General features: G+C 38.4%; 1 protein-coding gene across 1 annotated transcript in view; it reads left to right on the forward strand.

Moving 5' to 3' along the window:
* Positions 1-12,755: 12,755 nt before the first annotated feature.
* tekt2 (tektin 2 (testicular)) overlaps positions 12,756-19,770 on the forward strand; it is a 70,186-nt gene continuing 63,171 nt past the window's right edge. The window contains exon 1 of the mRNA XM_028819394.2: positions 12,756-12,843. The gene's annotated coding sequence lies outside the window, so the exon portion shown is untranslated. The remainder of the gene's footprint in view (positions 12,844-19,770) is intronic.

Here is a 19,770-nt window from a genome sequence, read left to right on the forward strand (position 1 = left end):
CATTAACATTTAAGAAGTAAAGATACATTGAGTACTACTGTAGTGCTTTCGGGTATAGTACATTTTTTGTTTGCCCATTACATGCATAAATGTATACATTTTTTGGTGTACCTACCCAAGAACACGCGACATGACCCGACAGTTAAAAATTTATCGCTCCAGCAATTTTAACTCTGTTACAAAGTCATCTAATATGGTATTGCAAACGGCAGCGGGAGCGTTTCTATAAACTCAATTTAAACTTACTGTTTACACCGTGCTTTGAAGATGCATAGTATGCGACACGTGTTTCGCCGTAATTGTGGGCTCATTAGGAGTACACAGTCACTGCACTCCCTTACTGGAATCGATCCTCGGACGTAGAGGCAAAGCCCCTAACGTTGTGCTACGGCGTGTGGTTCGTTCATTTGACAGCATGTAGATCGGGGTAATTACATTGCAGGCATTTGTAGTCTGATTCACAATCTGATTGTATGGGTGGTTACCTACCAGGTAACGCTTGTGGTTGGTGAGCAAGTCGGCTAACTTCTGCCACGGTGCCCTCTTTCAGTTGCGAGAAGCAGATCATACAATGGTTGAAATAGTTTAATATATATAGCAAAATCACCGCGCTTCGCAGGGGCAAATATGGTATTGCAAACGGCAGCGTTTCTATAAACTTAATTTGAAGTTACGGTTTATACCGTGCTTTGTTTCATATTCTTTTCCTACTTTATCAATTGTGTAATGTGTTTTTTTAACAGGTTTGATTCATGGAAGTGATCACTCCTGCTGCGTTCAGTCACTTCACGTGAGCCGCTCTCTTGTGTGATGTTGCGATGTCCACGGGTTTATTTAATGTTAGCTAAGACCCGGCAGTTAAAAGTTTCTCGCTACAGCAATTTTAACTCTGTTACAAAGTGATGCAAACTCTCGTTTATACCTCGTGTCTTCTCATTAAACTTGTATCTCGCGAATATGGCATTGCAAACGGCAGCGGGAGCGTTTCTATAAAGTTAATTTAAGGTTAGGTTTATACCGTGCTTTTTTATACCTCGTGTCTTCTCATTAAACTTGTATCTCGCGAATATGGTATTGCAAACGGCAGCGGGAGCGTTTCTATAAAGTAAATTTAGACTTACGGTTTACACCGTGCTTTTTTATACCTCGTGTCTTATGAAGATGCTTGTATGCGTCACTCACTCGCTTCTTATTGTTTCGCTGCCTTGTCAATTGTGTAATGAGTGTTTTCTTCAGCGCTCTTTGGGGCTCCTCCTTCTTTTCTACGTACTGAGTTCACAGTCAGTTCACGTGATTACGTGGGAGGCGTGATGACGCGACACGCAACTCAGTCTCCTACGGCCATCTTGCTGCCTTCCATTACAGTATATGGACAAAAAAGAGGTTCCAGGTATGACCATTACGCGTATAATTTTGAAATGAAACCTGCCTAACTTTTGTAAGTAAGCTGTAAGGAATGAGCCTGCCAAATTTCAGACTTCCACCTACACGGGAAGTTGGACAATTAGTGATGAGTGAGTCAGTCAGTCAGTGAGTGAGTCAGTCAGTCAGTCAGTCAGTGAGGGCTTTGCCTTTTATTATTATAGACTAGCAAAATACCCGCGCTTCGCAGCGGAGAAGTAATGTGTTAAAGAGGTTATGAAAAAAAAAGGAAACATTTTAAAAATAACGTAACATGATTGTCAATGTAATTGTGTTGTCATTGTTATGAGTGTTGCTGTCTTTTATATATATAATATGCACACACACACACATAAACATATATATACATAAACATATATATATACATATCTACATATACACATATCTACATATACATACGTATATACACATCCACATAAACATATATATACATATACAAATTTACATATCTACATATATATATATATATAGACATAGATATATACATACATACATTCACATATATATATATATATATATATTACTGAAGAAAGAAAAAAAAAATTAAACAGCCAAATGGGGCTATGCATATGAACTTAAAAGGTTTAAATAAAACAGAAATATATATTTTATTTTTACTTGGTTAACTTGTGGAGGGTGTATCCTGTAGCAAAGCCCTAACTGTTTTCGTGAAAGCCCGTTTCAGTCAATAAGTCTTATGTGTGTGTTTATGTATGTGTGTATATATATGTAGATATGTAGATATGTATATATATGTATATAAATGTTTATGTGTGTGTGTATATTATATATATAATATATATATATATATATATAAAAGACAGCAACACTTATAACAATGACAACACAATTACATTGACAATCATGTTACGTTATTTTTAAAATGTTTCCTTTTTTTTTCATAACCTCTTTAACACAGTACTTCTCTGCTGCGAAGCGCGGGTATTTTGCTAGTATATATATATATATATATATATATATATATATATATACACATACATATACACATACATATACACACATACATGAAGTTTCAATAACATAGAAATCAATATAAATATTAACATCATTATCATATGAGAATATGAAGTAATATTTAAGAAGCACATTTTATATAAATATAAATTATTAAACAGTAAAACCGTGGCAATTTGTGTGTGTGTCCAGGATTTTAAATCACCTGTAGCTCGCAAACCGTTTCACCTATTGACTTGAAATCTGGTACACATATAGTACGTCACGTCTACTATCCGCTTTATGGGTGATGATTGTATTACTCTTTTTATGTTTATTTTATTTTATTGTAGAATCAACTCGTATCTGCGCACACCAGGGCGGCCGTGGGCGGATGCGTATGGTGTATTCACTCCATGTTATCGTGCATTGCGCTGTCACTGGTATTTTGATAAAAGAATTTGAACAACATATAAGAAGCGTATAAATTATTAAACAGTAAAACATTAACATTTAAGAAGTAAAATTAGATTAAGTACTACTGCAGTGCCCTCGGGTATACCTCATTTTTTGTTTGTCCATTACATGCTTAAATGTATACATTTTTTGGTGTACCTACCCGAGAACACGCGACATATAACCGAGCGTGGGAGAAGCATGGATTTTAAACACGCGTTGAGTTCATCTGCTGGTCTCCCTCGTGGAATAACTGGTAATGTTTGAATAAAATCTACAGCGAGTAAAACGACACTACCTCCTTTTTTTTTTTTTTACGATCTCTGAGATGTTGCTTTTTTCGGTTCAAGGCTTCATAAGCTCTTTTATGTTGTATGGTGTACTTATCCGAAACCATCATCTTTGAATGTTGCAAGACTTTCGCCTTGTATGTAGATCGGGGTAATTACATTCATTGCATTCCTAGTCTGAATCACAATCTGATTGTATGGGTGGTTACCTGGCACTGTAGGGTTGCCACCCGTCCTTTAAAATACGGAATCGTGCCGCATTTGAGAATGAAATTGCGCGTCCCATTTTGAATCAATACTGGACGGGATTTGTCCCGTATTTTTTTTATCATTTTTTTTAAAGCAGCGTCTCATGCAAATCATCCCACACGCATTTTATGAAGATGCCTCCTTTCCTACTTTTGATTGGGTAATACTTGATGTCATCGTTAGTTTGATTGGTCTTTGTAACTGTCCAGTGAGGAGGGCGTGTCTTTTAAGTAGAGTGTGGAAAGTGTTGGCACTGAGATGTGGTGTCAGCGCCAGAGTTGAAGCCCCTAATGTTGCGGTCAGCAAGTCGGCTAACATCCGCCATGTGCCGTCTTTCAGTTGCGAGAAGCAGATCATAGAATGGTTGAAACTGTTGCCCCTAACGTTGCGCCACGGCGTGTGGTTCGTTTATACCTCGTGTCTTCTCATTAAACTTTTATCTGGCGAATATGTTATTGCAATCCGCAGGGGGAGCGTTTCTATAAACTTAATTTAAAGTTACGTTTTACACCGTGCTTTGTTTCCCTTATGAACATGCTTGAATGCTTCACTCGCTCCCTTCTCAATTGTTTAATTAATTTTTTGCTCTTCGCTGTTTGCGACTCTTACGTCATTTCCCCCTACTTCGTTCTTTTATCTCGCGAATATGTTATTGCAATCCTTAACGGGAGCGTTTCATTAAACTGATTGAAAATAGTTTAGCATTTACCTTTTTAGTAAAAGGCGAGCTTTTAAGCCTGAGAAATCACCCCGTAAATGCACACGTTTAATTGCACATGTGTTAATATGTATGGTTACACAGTATTAAAAGACAGTGAACAACGTCAGTTACCTTTGTTCCCGCGTTTGATAAAAGGCGAGCTTTTAAGCCTGAGAAATCACCCCGTAAATGCACACGTTTAATTGCACATGTGTTAATATGTATGCTTACACAGTATTAAAAGACAGTCAAAAATTAACGTCATTTACCTTCGTTCCCTCGTTTGACTCGTGCTGTAAATCTCTTCCTTGTTTTTAGTTCATTTCATTACGTAGGAGGCGTGATGACGCGATACGTGACTCCGCCTCCTCCATTACAGTGTATGGACAAAAAATATGTTCCAGTTATGACCATTACGCGTATAATTTCGAAATGAAACCTGCCTAACTTTTGTAAGTAAGCTGTAAGGAATGAGCCTGCCAAATTTCAGCCTTCCACCTACACGGGAAGTTGTAGAATTAGTGATGAGTGAGTCAGTCAGTCAGTGAGTGAGTCAGTCAGTCAGTCAGTCAGTGAGGGCTTTGCCTTTTATTATCATAGATTATTATTATTATTATTATTAAATAATTCCTCCCATATAAGTAACATTTCTCGGACTGCCTTCTTCCATCTCTGAAACATTTCTAGACTTCGTCCTCTTCTTACGCAACACAGTACTGAAGTATTGGTTAATGCCCCAATCACTTCACGTATAGATTATTGTAATGCTATTCTATCTGGCATCCCACAAAAACGTATCCATCGCTTACAACTTCAAAATTCTGCTGCCAGAATAATAACATGTTTCAACTTCACTGGCTCCTTGTTCACTACTGAATACAATACAAAATGCTGCTCTAAACATTTAAAGCTCTCCACAGTCTTGCTCCTCCCTACCTCACTGATCTCTTACAGACTTACACTTCCTCTTGCTCACTCAGATCCTGTAATTTGAGAGTATTCAGTCTGGCAATATGGTGCAGCCTTAGTTTGTGGAAGGCAGACACAACTAAAGACATGAGCATAAAATGATGGTTGTCAATTTCAAACAGTGTTTCCTCAATGTGCTCCTTGAGAAAAAACACATCATCTGAACCAATCTCAGCCCAAACAAACTGATTGATCAAAGATACACTGACAGCTTGTCCTAATGTCGGCTGTCGAATAACACGCTCAGCTACTTTGACCACCTTGACTGTACCCTCAGAAGGAATCATCAAACCTCCTTTGTTTTTTAATGTGAGCAAGTGGTAGCTTTAATCATATGATGCCGGGACAGCATTTGTTACCAAACTAGCATGGCACACATCGCAGGACAGCTTTCTCAAAATCCCGTCTAAGGGCTACCTCCCACTGCTTCCTGAGGTGGATTTCTTTGGAAAACCTTCAGAGTTTGAGAAATGTTAACAGCTAACAACAATCTACATAGTTAGTGACTAAATGAGTTTAGCCAAAACGTTGTTTGGAGGCTCTCTTGAGCCACATAAATGCATAGCTTTGCTAGCTTAGCCTGGCATAGCTAAAGTTAAGATTATAAAATGGGAGTTTCTAATGGCCAAATATAACCAAAACAATTGTTCAGCCTTACCTATGAAATGTAATCCCCAGGATCTGGTTTGGAGCTGTGGACGAAGACACCAGACAAGACAGCAGGTGTGGTCATATAGCAGCTTTATTTTCTCATCATCACAGTGAGCAGGTTCCAGAAAAACAGGCAATCAATATTACTTGACAGCTTCAGGGCTCTTCTGAACAACTGTTTGTTGGGTGGGGCAAAGTTTTTATACCCCTAGAATGCGTGATTTAATATTCATTATGAAATGCAACAGTCAACACTCTTATTTTACACAATCCTTGAGCCCCTTCAATGCCCCTTTTGCAACTTGATTTTCTTGGCCCCTTTGTTATGGCGTTCAGATGTAAACTAAGGGAAAACGTGATAAGGCAGTCTCAGTGTGGAATGCTTAGACCTTGAGTCATTTTGACAAATATTTTTTTCTGTTTGCGCAGCAAAGCATGTTTTTAAAGCTTACTTCTGCTTAACTCCTTAGACAAGGATTAGTACAAGGGAACGAAAAGAACATTCATCTTCCACAGAGCGTACAATGGTTTGCACAATCCCAAGCAGCATATGCGTGAGGCATCTTTATCCATTACTTCACTCCACAGCAGTGCCACTTGCAATATGGTGGCGACATTGACGTATAATGCTGCTGGTCATGCGCCGTCTGGTAATTCTATGTCTATGGTGTAGAGAAGCTGCCAGGAGGCGGATCTGGGTTTAAACAGCGCAGTATAGTAATTATTACTATTTAACAGAATCTGCCATTGAGTCTGTAATGAACACAAGGCTGAAGTTAAGTACGTATTTGGTCGTCTTTTTATTCGCTTCCAGCTACATGCTCGCTTGCAAATCGTGACTGTACATTTTCACACAGCTTTTGCAAACTAGTTACTTATTCTAAAGGCAAAATATTCTACATTTACGACTGATGCCTTTACCCAGCATAACATTTAGTTACTACTAGTTACATTTCTTATACCCAGCGATCCCGCACCGTGCCGCCTAAACAGGTGAAGTGACATGCTCATGGTCACACAGTGTTACTATCAGGACTTGAAACGACAAATCCAGGGTTTAGAGGACAAAGCCCTAACCACAATGCCCCAATGCTTGCACATCTACAACATGTATATTATATGACATAATCGTGTCCATTCTTTGAAAAGCTAAATATTCCACAATTAGGTGAGTTACATCATATTGGGCCACCTTACCATTCACAGTTTTGTGACAAGGCATATGCGTTTTTTAAGATGCAGCCAAGTTTTTCCCTGCCCGGTACGAGTACCTGCGTATTTCCACTCCAATATCTGATAAATAGGATTTACTGTGATATTTAATGGTCACTGTAAAATGTTAAATCACGTTGGGCCACCTTAATTTTCATAGTTTTGTGACAAGATTCCTTTGTTAAATTAAAGTTGTGTTTAACATTTTTGACCTGTGCAGAACCAAAATATGGAATATTTATTTTTTCAAATAATGGATCAGTTTGTAATGATGCTGATTACTGTACATGCTGTACAATATTTTGCCATGCTGTTAAAATAGAATAAGAAGCTGGTGTGCAAAAGCTGTGTGAGTAAGTAGCTGACTGCAAGCATATACTGGATGTAGCGAGGACTGAATAAAAAGCCAGCAGAATATGCACCTAAATTCAGCCCCGTATTTATTTCAGAATTAAGGGAAAATACCGTTAAAAATAATAACCACCAAGCCCTTTCACAAACATACAGTGACATGCAAAAGTATTCAATCACTTTAAAAGTCATCCTAATTTTCTGTATGACAAAAGATTTTTCAACGTATTTATTCATTCAGTCTTTCTAATGTTAACTCTTGTGCTGTGAAAATACATTTCCAAAGTCTAAATAAACCATTTTCTGTAGATATTTAACTGAAGAAGAAAAACTCCAAAGTTGGTGTTTGCATTAAGTATTCAAGCCCAACACATTAATACTTTGTCGAGAACCCTTTTGCTGCTGTAACAGCCTTCATTCTTTTGGGGTATGTAAGTAAGCCCCAGTTCTGCACATTGCTCTGTAGTGATTCTGCCCCATTCTTCTTGGCAGGATTTCTAGAGACTCTCTATGTTGCTGAGATGGCACCTCTGAACAGCAGTTTTCAAATAGTGCCACAGATTCTCAACAGGGTTAGGCTCAGGGCTTTGACTCCAAAACATTCATCTTTCTGTTTCTGAGCTATCCCAGTGTCACATTGGCCTAATGCTTAGGGTCATTATTATGTTGAAAGATGAATCTTCTCCCAAGCTTTCATAACAGACTGAAACAAGTTCTCTTGCAAAATTGTGCAATATTTGTGTCCATCCATTGTCCCTTTACCTCTGACAAGATTCTCAGTCCCAGTACATGAAAAACATTCCCATAGCATGACACTGCCACCACGTTATTCCACTGTAGGAATGTTGTTTCTTGAGGACTGGGCAATGTTAGTGTTACGCTTCACATGCCTCTTAAGTCTGACCAGAAACTTCTATTTTGGTCTCGTCTGACCAAAAAACCTTCCACATTTTAACTGGGTCTTTCTCATGCTTTGTGGCAAACACCATACGTTCTTTTATGTGGACCTTCTTAAGGAAGGGCATCTTTCATGCTACCTTTCCATAGAGGTCTGTTTTATGGAGAGCTCTTGAAATTGTGGACCCTTGCACCTTCACTGCAGTTGCAGCCAAAGAGCATTGCAGACGTCTGAGAGTGACGTTTGGATTTCTAGTCGCCTCTCTCACCAGTTGATGTCTCACTCTGATGTTGAGTTTTGAGGGACAGCCTGTTCTAGTCAGTCTGTGTACTTTGATGAACCTTCCACTTTCTGTTGATGAATCCAACAGTGCGCAATGGGACATTCAAACTGTTCTGATATTTTTATAACCATTCCCTGCCTTGTGCATTTCAATAACTTTGTTTCTCACATCAGTAGAATGCTCCTTTTTTTCATTTTTGCAGTGACTGTCCACGACAGATTACGGCCCTTACAAAGGGGGCTGTTTATATCCAGAGAGATAGAAAGGACTCACAAGTAGCACCTCATCATGTTTAATTGTGACTGTTAAATGATTGCCACCTTTGTAATTAATTTGTCATTGGCGTAAAGATGGAGCTTCCAAAGCATAAAGGTTTAAATTCCTATGCAAACATTAACTTTGGAGTTTTTTTTCTTCAGTTAAATGTCTACAGAAAATGGTTTATTTCCACTTTGGAAATGTTTTGTCACATAAAATACTGAATGAATAAGTATGTGTATACATCTTTTAGTCTTGCAGAAAATTATTACTTTCAGGGGGATTGAATACTTTTGTATGCCACTTAATGTTTGTGAAAGGGCTTGGTGGTGATTATTTTTAACATCTGAAATGATCACGGAACTTAAGTCTGGTACGCATTCAGCGGGCTTTTTATTTACTCATAGCTACACATATGTTTGCAGGCAGCTACTTATTTAAAAACCAGCTTCTTCTTCAATGTTAAGAGCAAGGCAAAATATTCTACAGCGTGTACATTAATCGGCAAACTGATACATTATTTGAACGAATAAATATTCCAGATTTAGGACTTGAACGGGCTGAAAATGTTAAACTCAACTTTAACAAAGGAATCTGTCCTGGACAAGTTTACAGGTATATTATGTCAAATAATATACACGTTGTAGATGTGCAAGCATTGGAGCATTGTGGTTAGGGCTTTGTCCTCTAAACCCTGCATTTGTCATTTCAAGTCCTGATAGTGACACTGTGTGTCCATGAGCATGTCATTTCACCTGTCTAGGCGGCACGGTGCGGGATCGCTGGGCATAAGAAATGTAACCAGTAGTAACTAAATGTTATGCTGGATAAAGGCGTCAGTCGTAAATGCAGAATATTTTGCCTTTAGAGTAAGTAACTAGTTTGCAAAAGCTGTGTGAAAAAGTACAGTCACGAGTTGCAAGCGAGCATGTAGCTGGGCGAATAAAAAGATGACCAAATACGTACTTAACTTCAGCCTTCTGTTTATTACAAACTCAAAGGCAGATTCTGTTAGAGTAATAATTACCACCAAGTCCTTTCGCAAACCTATTGTGCGGAAAAAAATACTGCTCTGTTTACACCCAGATCCGTCTCCTGGCGGCTTCTCTACACGATCCATGACTCTACCGGTCCCCGAGTTCCTGTTTTTTGCCCCTCCCATTTCCGCTGAAGATCACGTGAACAACCAATATAGTTGGCACGCAGAACCGATATACTGTAGGTCATACACAAAGTTGCGATAGGGTGCGCAGGCATAACCAGTATGTTTCGTACGAGAAACCGACATGGCACACACATACAACCAATAGAGTTCAAGCGCAAAACTGATATGTTACCCACAAGAAACCAGAATAAGACGTGCATGAAACCAATATAGTGCATACACAAATCCATCATTAGACCGGCACAGAACGCAAACCAATATAGTTCATACGTAAACCGATAACATGCGAACGTAAATCGATGTAGTTCACTCACAAACCAATAACAAATGTACTGGAACCAGTGATATACACACGCGAATCAATATAGTTCATATGCAAACCAGTGCTATGCATATACAAACGGATATAGTTCACGCACAAACCGATAATATACGGACACGAACCAATATAGTTCATATGAATGAAACCAGTATTGTTCACATGCAAACCAATAGTTTTCGTACAAAAATATATGATTTTTGGCCTGTTTGGCCCCTCATACTTTGAAGGCACACGTTTGTCCGCAAATAAAGTTGCCCGCAGAATCACTGAATCAGCTAGTAGCATTCATCAGCAACTGATTACAGCAGAACAAGGTTTTGAAGCATATTCCACAGCGCTTGACGAGAGTACTGGTGTAGCAGATACTGCACATTGTGTTGTGTTCATTCGTGGGGTTGGTGAAAATCTAAACGTAACCGAAGAATTGTTAGATGTGTTACCTATGAAAGGCACAACGACTGGTCGTGACATTTTTCAATAATTGGAAGGTTGCATTAACAGAGCAGGGATGCCATGGGATAAACTTGTGTCCGTGACAACAGATGATGCATCTGCAATGTGTTCTGAAAACGTTGGTGTTGTGGGATTATCGAAATCAAAACGAAACCAGCTTTCTTTGTCGGGTCCTTTTACTGCCGTACACTGCATTCTGCATTTGGAAGCGCTGTGCGGCAAAAGTCTGTAAATGAAGTTATGGACGTTGTTGGTAAGACGGTTAATTTTATACGAGCAAGAGGGCTCAACCACAGACAGTTCACTTCATTCTTGTCTGATATGAACACTGAATATGGGGAGTTGCTGTATCATACCGAAATCAGATGGTTGAATTGGGGAAACGTGTTAAAGATGTTTTTTACTTTAAGGCAGGAGATAGCACTTTTTATGGTACTGAAAGATAAAGACGTTTGCCAACTTTCTAATCCGTCTATTCTATCAGATTTAGCGTTTCTTACAGATGTCATAGAACATCTCAACGCACTCAACTTGTGGCCAAATCATTTAGATGTAAGCTGACTTTGTGGGGCAAACAGCTGCAGTCTGGCAGTTTGGCTCATTTCTAAGATATGCAGTCGTTGGTACGAGTCGAACCAGAACGCTTAAAATATTACTTAGATATAATTTCTCAATTACTTGAAGAGTTTGATCGACGTTTCGAGGAGTTCAGTGCACTTGAACCTCAATGTGTACTCTTTGAGACTCCGTTTACGGTGGACGTTGCTTGTGTTTCAGAAGATTTACAGATGGAGATTGTGGACGCAGTGTGACACTGTGGTTAAACAGAAGTACAGTTAGGTCCATAAATATTTGGACAGAGACAACTTTTTTTCTAATTTTGGTTCTGTACGTTACTTCAACTGCATCTGAGTTGTTTCATTTAAAATTCATTGTGATAATCCATCCATCCATCCATTTTCCAACCCGCTGAATCCGAACACAGGGTCACGGGGGTCTGCTGGAGCCAATCCCAGCCAACACAGGGCACAAGGCAGGAACCAATCCCCGGGCAGGGTGCCAACCCACCGCAGGACACACACAAGCACACCCACACACCAAGCACACACTAGGGCCAATTTAGAATCGCCAATCCACCTAACCTGCATGTCTCTGGACTGTGGGAGGAAACCGGAGCGCCCGGAGGAAACCCACGCAAACACGGGGAGAACATGCAAACTCCACGCAGGGAGGACCCGGGAAGCGAACCGGGGTCCCCAGGTCTCCCAACTGCGAGGCAGCAGCGCTACCCACTGCGCCACCGTGCCGCCCCCATTGTGATAATGTACAGAACCAAAATTAGAAAAAAAGTTGTCTCTGTCCAAATATTTATGGACCTAACTGTATATAGATATTGGTGTTCTATAAGTTTGTGTCACGCGAAAGATTTCCGAAACTTGTTAAAGCCGCTGCCAGAATCATGGTCATGTTTGGCAGTACATACGTATGTAAAGTGTACTTCTCATCAATGAAGATTAACAAATCATCCTTATGTTCAAGATTTACAGATGAGCATCTGCATGCAACATTGTGGTTGGCTACCGCGAATGACATCAAGCCCAATCTTGACGTTCTTGTGTCTGCCAAACGCCGCCAACTGAGCAGTCAGACTGCATTTAACGACATTTGAACAGGAAAAGTGGATTTTATAATAAACACGTAGAGTAAACTTGTAACCCTAGCTGCATTATTATACTAATGTGGTATTGCTGATTAATTAATTGATTAACAATAATATTGTTCTTTTAGAAATGAATGCGGCCCGTCAACTAGCACTTTTTCTACGTGCGGCTCATATATCCCGCTGAGTTTGAGTTTGTATTACAAACTGACTGAAGAAGGGGTCTGAGTTGCCTCGAAAGCTTGCATATTGTAATCTGTTAGCCAATAAAAGGTGACATTTTGCTTGACTTCTCATTGCATATATTTGCACCTATCTCAAAGAGAAAATGTCTCTTGCACTTTTCACAGCTAAATAAGTACTAGGCAAGGTTAGCGCGTGGTTTCAAAGCTTCCACACAGTTTCCCCTTTGATGGATATCAGCTTTCTGTTTGGCATAGTCATAGCAGCCGCAAGTTTGTATCCGCCCACTGTTGTACAATTAACCACCTGCTGCCTAGAGACGAAGCTGGGAACACATAGAAACGGCAGGCGCCGAAGTGACTGTGAGGTAAGTGTTGGGTAAAGTGGGAAAATTACTGATGTTTTGAAATGTAAAAAATAATTGCATTCAGTTTGATTTATCATAATCGATTAACATAAAAAACGGAGAGTGACTGTTGTGGTGTAATCAAAAAAAAAATGATGAGGTGTAATATTTTGGTGAATTCTAAAAGGAAACGTGAAATAGTGCATTGCTACTTTATCTAAATAGGTGTGACGTTTTTTTCCTGCCTTCACTCGACGTGTATGAATTGTGTTTTATTGGTGGTGCTTTTCACTTCAGTGTTAATGCTTTTTTTAAAGCGTGAAATCATTAATACAAACGTTCAAATGAAAAGGAAAGAATTCAATAAGTGACGTAGAATTTTAACGTGAATTAGAACTGGCAAGGGGCGGCACGGTGGCGCAGTGGCGCAGTGGGTAGCGCTGCTGCCTCGCAGTTGGGAGACCTGGGGATCTGGGTTCGCTTCCCAAGTCCTCCCTGCGTGGAGTTTGCATGTTCTCCCCGTTTTTGCGTGGGTTTCCTCCGGGCGCTCCGGTTTCCTCCCACAGTCCAAAGACATGCTGGTTAGGTGGATTGGCGATTCTAAATTGGCCCTGGTGTGTGAGTGTGTTTGTGTGTGTCCTGCGGTGGGTTGGCACCCTGCCTGGGATTGGTTCCTGCCTTGTGCCCTGTGTTGGCTGGGATTAGCTCTAGCAGACCCCCGTGACCCTGTGTTCGGATTCAGCAGGTTGGAAAATGGATGGATGGATGGATAAACTGTAATTTGCAATCCATAGCATACTCTACTGCTCCTGTGGTGACTATCTGCCCATTGATCCATTCAATTCTAAAGGGATCTTAATCCCGTGTTAGAGTCTCGGGATTCCAGGTCTTATTCTTCCATTAGCTCAAGTCAGCAACCAAGCGTAAAAGAACTCTCGTCAATTGAAAAGAATGGAGTGTTTAATTGCTGAAGACATTTGGTCACAGAAGTATATGTAATGAAGGCGTACATTCCATTGGTTCACAGAGTCAGTATTGATTTCTGTACAGAGTACGATGAAAAGCATGTGCTAATCTACATGCAACATGCCATGGTCAGTAAGTATAGATCTACTCTGGGTTGAAACATCTTAATTCAGTTAGTTCATTCGACCACAATACATTATTTAATAAACTTGCATGGGCTTTCATCATATATGTGTAACCTCTATAAGTGCTGAAACTGTTCAGAATTTTAAATAATTTTCATTAATTTTTAAAGTTATCGGAGACTCTACACTGGGCTACCTTGAATGAATATGACTCTTGGCTTGCATCCTTTTGTCCTGCAGAACAATGAATAATAGGCTAAGAGGAGTTCCTACTTCCCTCCCTTATAATGCTCCCAAGATAGGCACAAAATGTTGCTAGTTAATTATGTCATATGTACTGTATATAAACAGTATGTAAATGCATCCATTCATGTAATAAAAATTAACTATAATGAAATGACAAACTGCATGTTTCTATATGTATACCTAGAAATAATGTAAATATAGTGTAGTTAATAAGTTCTTTGTAGAGTTATCAAAATGGTTAATCCATTCATCAGTTCCCAAACCTTCTTACCTGAGTGAGGTGGTTGCAGAGGTTGGAGGCTGTCTTTACATGTATGCAGCATTAGATATAAGGCAGGAGTCAACCCTAGATGAGGCACCAAACAGTCTCTTTCACGCACGTCAGGTCAGTTTAGATATTTTATCTGAAAAGCAGTCTCTGGGATGTTACCTTCACTGCACATTGTGCCACCATGCATACATGCATACTAGTATAACTTATTATAAGACAAAGTATATGCAGCCCAGGAAAGAGCAGAAAAACATGTTGTCCAATGAGGTCCTTCATCATGTCACCAGTCTTCTTGAGGCAGATCATTGTAAAAGTTGTAGTCAGAATTTGAGCAATTCCTATAAAAAATATCCTGTATTCAGTAAGTAAACTTTCTAAATACATTATAAATGTGATATTTAATGAAGAATGTTAAATTTTACAGTCACCTTAGATATAAGTTATGCAATACTGGTTAGATGAAAATGAAGAATGTCCGTATTTCTCAGACTGCTACTGCCATTATAAGCAAGTCTATCTTAATTTATTTAGATAATCAAATTCTGGTTTTGAACTCTGTGGGACAAAGTCAAATGACATCAGCATTGTGGTGTGCTGTGAAGTATGTCTGATATTTACTGAAGAAGAAGAGTGGTCTTACATGACATGCTTGAGCAGAATGTATCTTTAGCTATAAAAAATATAAAGAACATAAGGCATAAATAACCTATTTAAATAGTCTATATATATTGAGAATTGTATGTACACATTGCTTTATATTCTTATTGAGGCTTACTTTGTGTTTTATAATGTTCAGCATCCATATCTACCTTTACACGCACAAATATGTTTATCAACTAAAGCAATGTTTTAGTTCTGGGGACTTACTGAATGGCTCTAGGTTTCTTCAGCACTTTGTGTGAGGAAGTGCATCCTGGATTCTGACATTATTGCAGAGTTATGACAAGCCAGGACAGTTCCCAGCAGCACTAATTTGAAAACCATTAGTGTCATATAGTAAAATATATGGAAGGACCTCAACTGCCACCTGGCATCATAGGTGTCTCAAGCTTCTGCATCTGATTTTTTTTAACAACTTTGGGAAACTTAGTAACTTGAGGAGAAATGGAACAGCAGGTTACTAACAGTAATCCCTGCCTGAAAGAACATACGTAACACAGTGCTTGCAAAATGTGTAATGTTTAACGGTAATATTGTATGTTTTGCTAATTTATTCATTTTATTAGTTTTCTCAAATTGATGAATAAAAATCTGAATTGCCTATGGAAAGGGTATCCTAATCCTGTAGCACTGATCAGCAGCAGGACACAATTCTGAATTTGGTGCACCTTCACTCTTTTGCTTTGTAGGAAATCTCATTCTGGCTAAGGTGGGGGTTTCATATGGGGTTTTTGGTGTCAATCAGCACCGGCAGCAGGCAGCCTGCTATCCCATCCCCAACGGATGCAGTTTCAGTCGTACAGAAAGTTCTCCCAGCTCAGGTCTGTTTATCTGGGTGTGAGATGCCTTGAATTGTATAGGGTAAATATTATATCATTATTTGGAACACATACATTTCATGTGTGTTCCGTGCAAGGTTATTATAGTTTTGCCTTTTTATATTAGTTTTTATTTCTATATTTTTTCTGACCTTATTTGTGAATTCAGTTTAGTTTTAGTTCTCCTTCATCATATATTTTTTGTTTTAATTTGTTTTTATTTCACAAAGACATTTTTTATTTTTATATCTATTCAGTTTTAGTAATTATGGTATGATTAAAGAGCTACTATGGAGTTTAGTTTTGTGTCACAATCAGACAGAACTGTACACTTAACGGTTTGGACATATTAGTTTAATGTTTGTGGAAGCTTACTACACCACCTGGTTTACTATCTGGTTTTGTTTTTGTCTGATAAAAACAAGCATAATCAAAACCAGATATGAACAATTTTATAAATTTTATAATTTTTAAAATATTTTCTGTGTCATTTGTGCTGAACAAATGTGCACTGACTGTTGACACTTTACATCTTTTCCTTTTATTGCCCAGAATGGGACAATTTGTAATGAAATTTAGGTGAATTTTAAGGTGTGATGGTTTTTCACTCTAAATGTCTACAGCATGCAACATATCCTGCTCCAAGACAATATGATTATAATGAATGCCTTCAATATTGCATTGAAAAATCTCCCATACTGGGCTTTATTTTCTACCAGCCATATTGATCTCTGATTCCATCTCTAGCACATACAATTTAGACAGAATTTTACCTCCTGCAGGCCTGAAAAGATATAAAATATCAGAAAATAGATTCTGCTGTGTTCTGACCAGTGTGATCATGAAAATCATGGAGGCTTAGGAAGAACAAGGCTCTTAGGCTTGAATAAGTGTGCAGACCCACCAGCTCTATTGAGGGAAACAAAGAAAAACAACCATGTAGTGTCAAGGTTAGAGGCAGTGAGACTTGAATAGCCTATGCATAAGAACAGTAAACGCATAATGAGCAGAGCAAGAGTAGGTAATAGGTATATGGAGGTGCATAAAATGACAGACAGCATATGAGATTAGAAACAATATATACATTATATAAAATTGTTTATCCAGAGCAGGATTAAAGGAAACCTGGAGCCTACCCCAGCAGGTTTGGATGCAAGGCAGGAAAAATCCCTGGTATGCAATATGTATGATATGGCTGATCTTAAGAACAAAAAGAATATGATATTTCAAATATCTATTTTGAGAGGAAGAGAGAGAAAAATTGAAAAAGGGGACATATATTTTAAAACATAATTCTGCTACTGGATTATTTTCACAATATCAGGTATTTTGAGCTGTGAATATAAAACTAAAAAAAGATAAATGAATAAATATAGAATAAATACAAAAACACATTAGTATGTTTAGTTTTTCACCAGTTGGCAGACTCTCTTCACCTACCTACCTGTAGTTCAGTGGAGACATTGCCAGCTTGGGAATTTTCAAGGTTTGTATCGCTTCATTGTTAAATGGCTTTTTTAAAGTAAAAGTGATTGGTCAGTAACAATATGCTGATCTTGTATGATGACCTATCCAGTCTCTCGATCAGTGCCCTTTTATTTTCAAAAAGGATTTCTCCTGTTCAAAGTGGCAGGTGAATTATTGTCAACAAAACACAGGCTCCTGAGAAATAAACTGAAATGTTACTCTATCGTGACTTTTCTGTCCATACGGTAAACGTTTTGTTGACCAGCACATTTCCACACGGTTTACACAACCATGTTCAGCTTGCTCCATCACCGCAAATGCTGTGTGAACACCCACCCTCCTTCACTAGCCGCCGTTCACTGGATGAATTTATGTGGGCGGCTCGTGGTGGATTACTTTCTGCTTTAGAGTTAAAAGTTACAAGTGTTGAATATTCATTCAAAAACAAAACCTAAAAATATTTTTAGTAAATTATTATTTTATTTCAGTTAGTTTTCCCAGCTACTTTAATAGTTTCGTTTAGTTTTAGTTTTTCATTTCAGTTTTGTTAATTAATTTATTTCCATTTAGAAAAATGTTTTTTTAATAATAGTTTCAGTTTTGATTTTAGTTTTTCTCAACTTTAATAATCTTGGTTCCGTGTCTACAATGATCAGTGTAAATGTAGGATGACAGGAAATGTGAAGCAAGAAATGTTGAACACATAACTAGTACAGAAACAATTGCATAAAGTGCAACAGGAGCTTCCACCTGCTGCTAAAGTCACTTCAGTACACATGTACTTTGTCAGCATGCCCTTCTCACACATTATACACTTCACATCAGCATTTTGCCAATTATTAGTAGAACATGAAAAAAGTTTCTGTTCTAGTTATGTATTCAACATTTCTTGCCTCACATTTCCTGTCATCCTACATTTACACAGATTGTTGTAGACACAGAGCACACATGAAATGTATGTATTCCAAATAAAAATATATTATTTGTCCTATACAATTCAAGGCACTTCACATCCAGATAAACAGACTTGAGCTGGGAGAACTTTGTGTACGAGTAAAGCTGCGCCGGTGGGGGAATGGGATAGCAGGCTGCCTGCTGCTTGACACATTTGCAAATCAAAAGACACTGATGGAGAGGTGTGAAGGAATTTAAGGTAGCCAGGAATTACAAGTGTTTTCGTAGGCTTAAGGGATTCAAGTGTTAATAGTAATATAATATTGCAAATGTTAACCAGAAAATAATGACCAAGCATAAATACAGTAATAGCATAAAATTGGTTTTCTTAATGGTGGAAACATCCATCCATCCATCCATCAATTTTTTAACCCGCTGAATCCGAACACAGGGTCACGGGGGTCTGCTGGAGCCAATCCCAGACAACACAGGGCACAAGGCAGAAACCAATCCCCGGGCAGGGTGCCAACCCACTGCAGGACACACACAACCACACCCACACACCAAGCACACACTAGGGCCAATTTAGAATCGCTATTCCACCTAACCTGCATGTCTTTGGACTGTCAGAGGAAACTGGAGCGCCCAGAGGAAACCCACGCAGACACAGAAAGAACATGCATACTCCAAACAGGGAGGACCTGGGAATCATACCGCCCTGGTAGAAACATTAATAATAAAATGCATGAATTGGAGTTACTGTATGTATAACTGTGCATAATAATCATATTATCACAATGGCAAAAAACATACAGTAAATTTAAAATGTTATATGTTACTAATGAAGAGTAGGCAAGATTGAAAATACTTTGTTTTTGTATTTAATAAAATCATGACTTTAATTATTGTCTTCCTGTTAAAATAACTGAAACAATGTGTTGGAATTGACCTTTGCATTTTAGTTTGTGTTCTTCTCAAACTGGTGCTTTGCATTCTTAAGCCCCCCGGGGTTTCCTGTACACTTTGAGTTTATTACTCCATGGATTGACCTACAATTTGTAATGATAGTAAAACAGATTTTCCAGTTAAGAAACTGGGTTTCAAAGATTACATTTGAACTTACAATATTTCCATATTTTGTTCTATTATAGGTTTATAATGTGTACAAATTTAAGAACAAGAGCATTTTACTTCAGAGAGCAATTTTAGATTACTTTCTAGTAATTCTACTTTAAAGAGTGTTAGACCTTTTCAAAAATTGTCACACTGTTCCACCACCTGAAGGTCAGATCTAAGATACAAGAACAAAAGAAGTTTGAAAAGTGAGAAGAGGCGATCATCGATTCATCAGGCTTTTTTTTTTGGTTAACTAACAGCTATGCTTGCCTCTAAATATCATATCATAAAATTGTCAATGTTTTTCTTCAGCTTTATACATAACTTGGTAGTTTGTTTCACATTTCCAAGACTTATTGTGTAAGGAAATGATTCCAGGCTTCTT

The sequence above is a fragment of the Erpetoichthys calabaricus genome, chromosome 14 (genome assembly GCF_900747795.2).
Source record: "Erpetoichthys calabaricus chromosome 14, fErpCal1.3, whole genome shotgun sequence".
Lineage (NCBI taxonomy): Eukaryota > Metazoa > Chordata > Cladistia > Polypteriformes > Polypteridae > Erpetoichthys > Erpetoichthys calabaricus.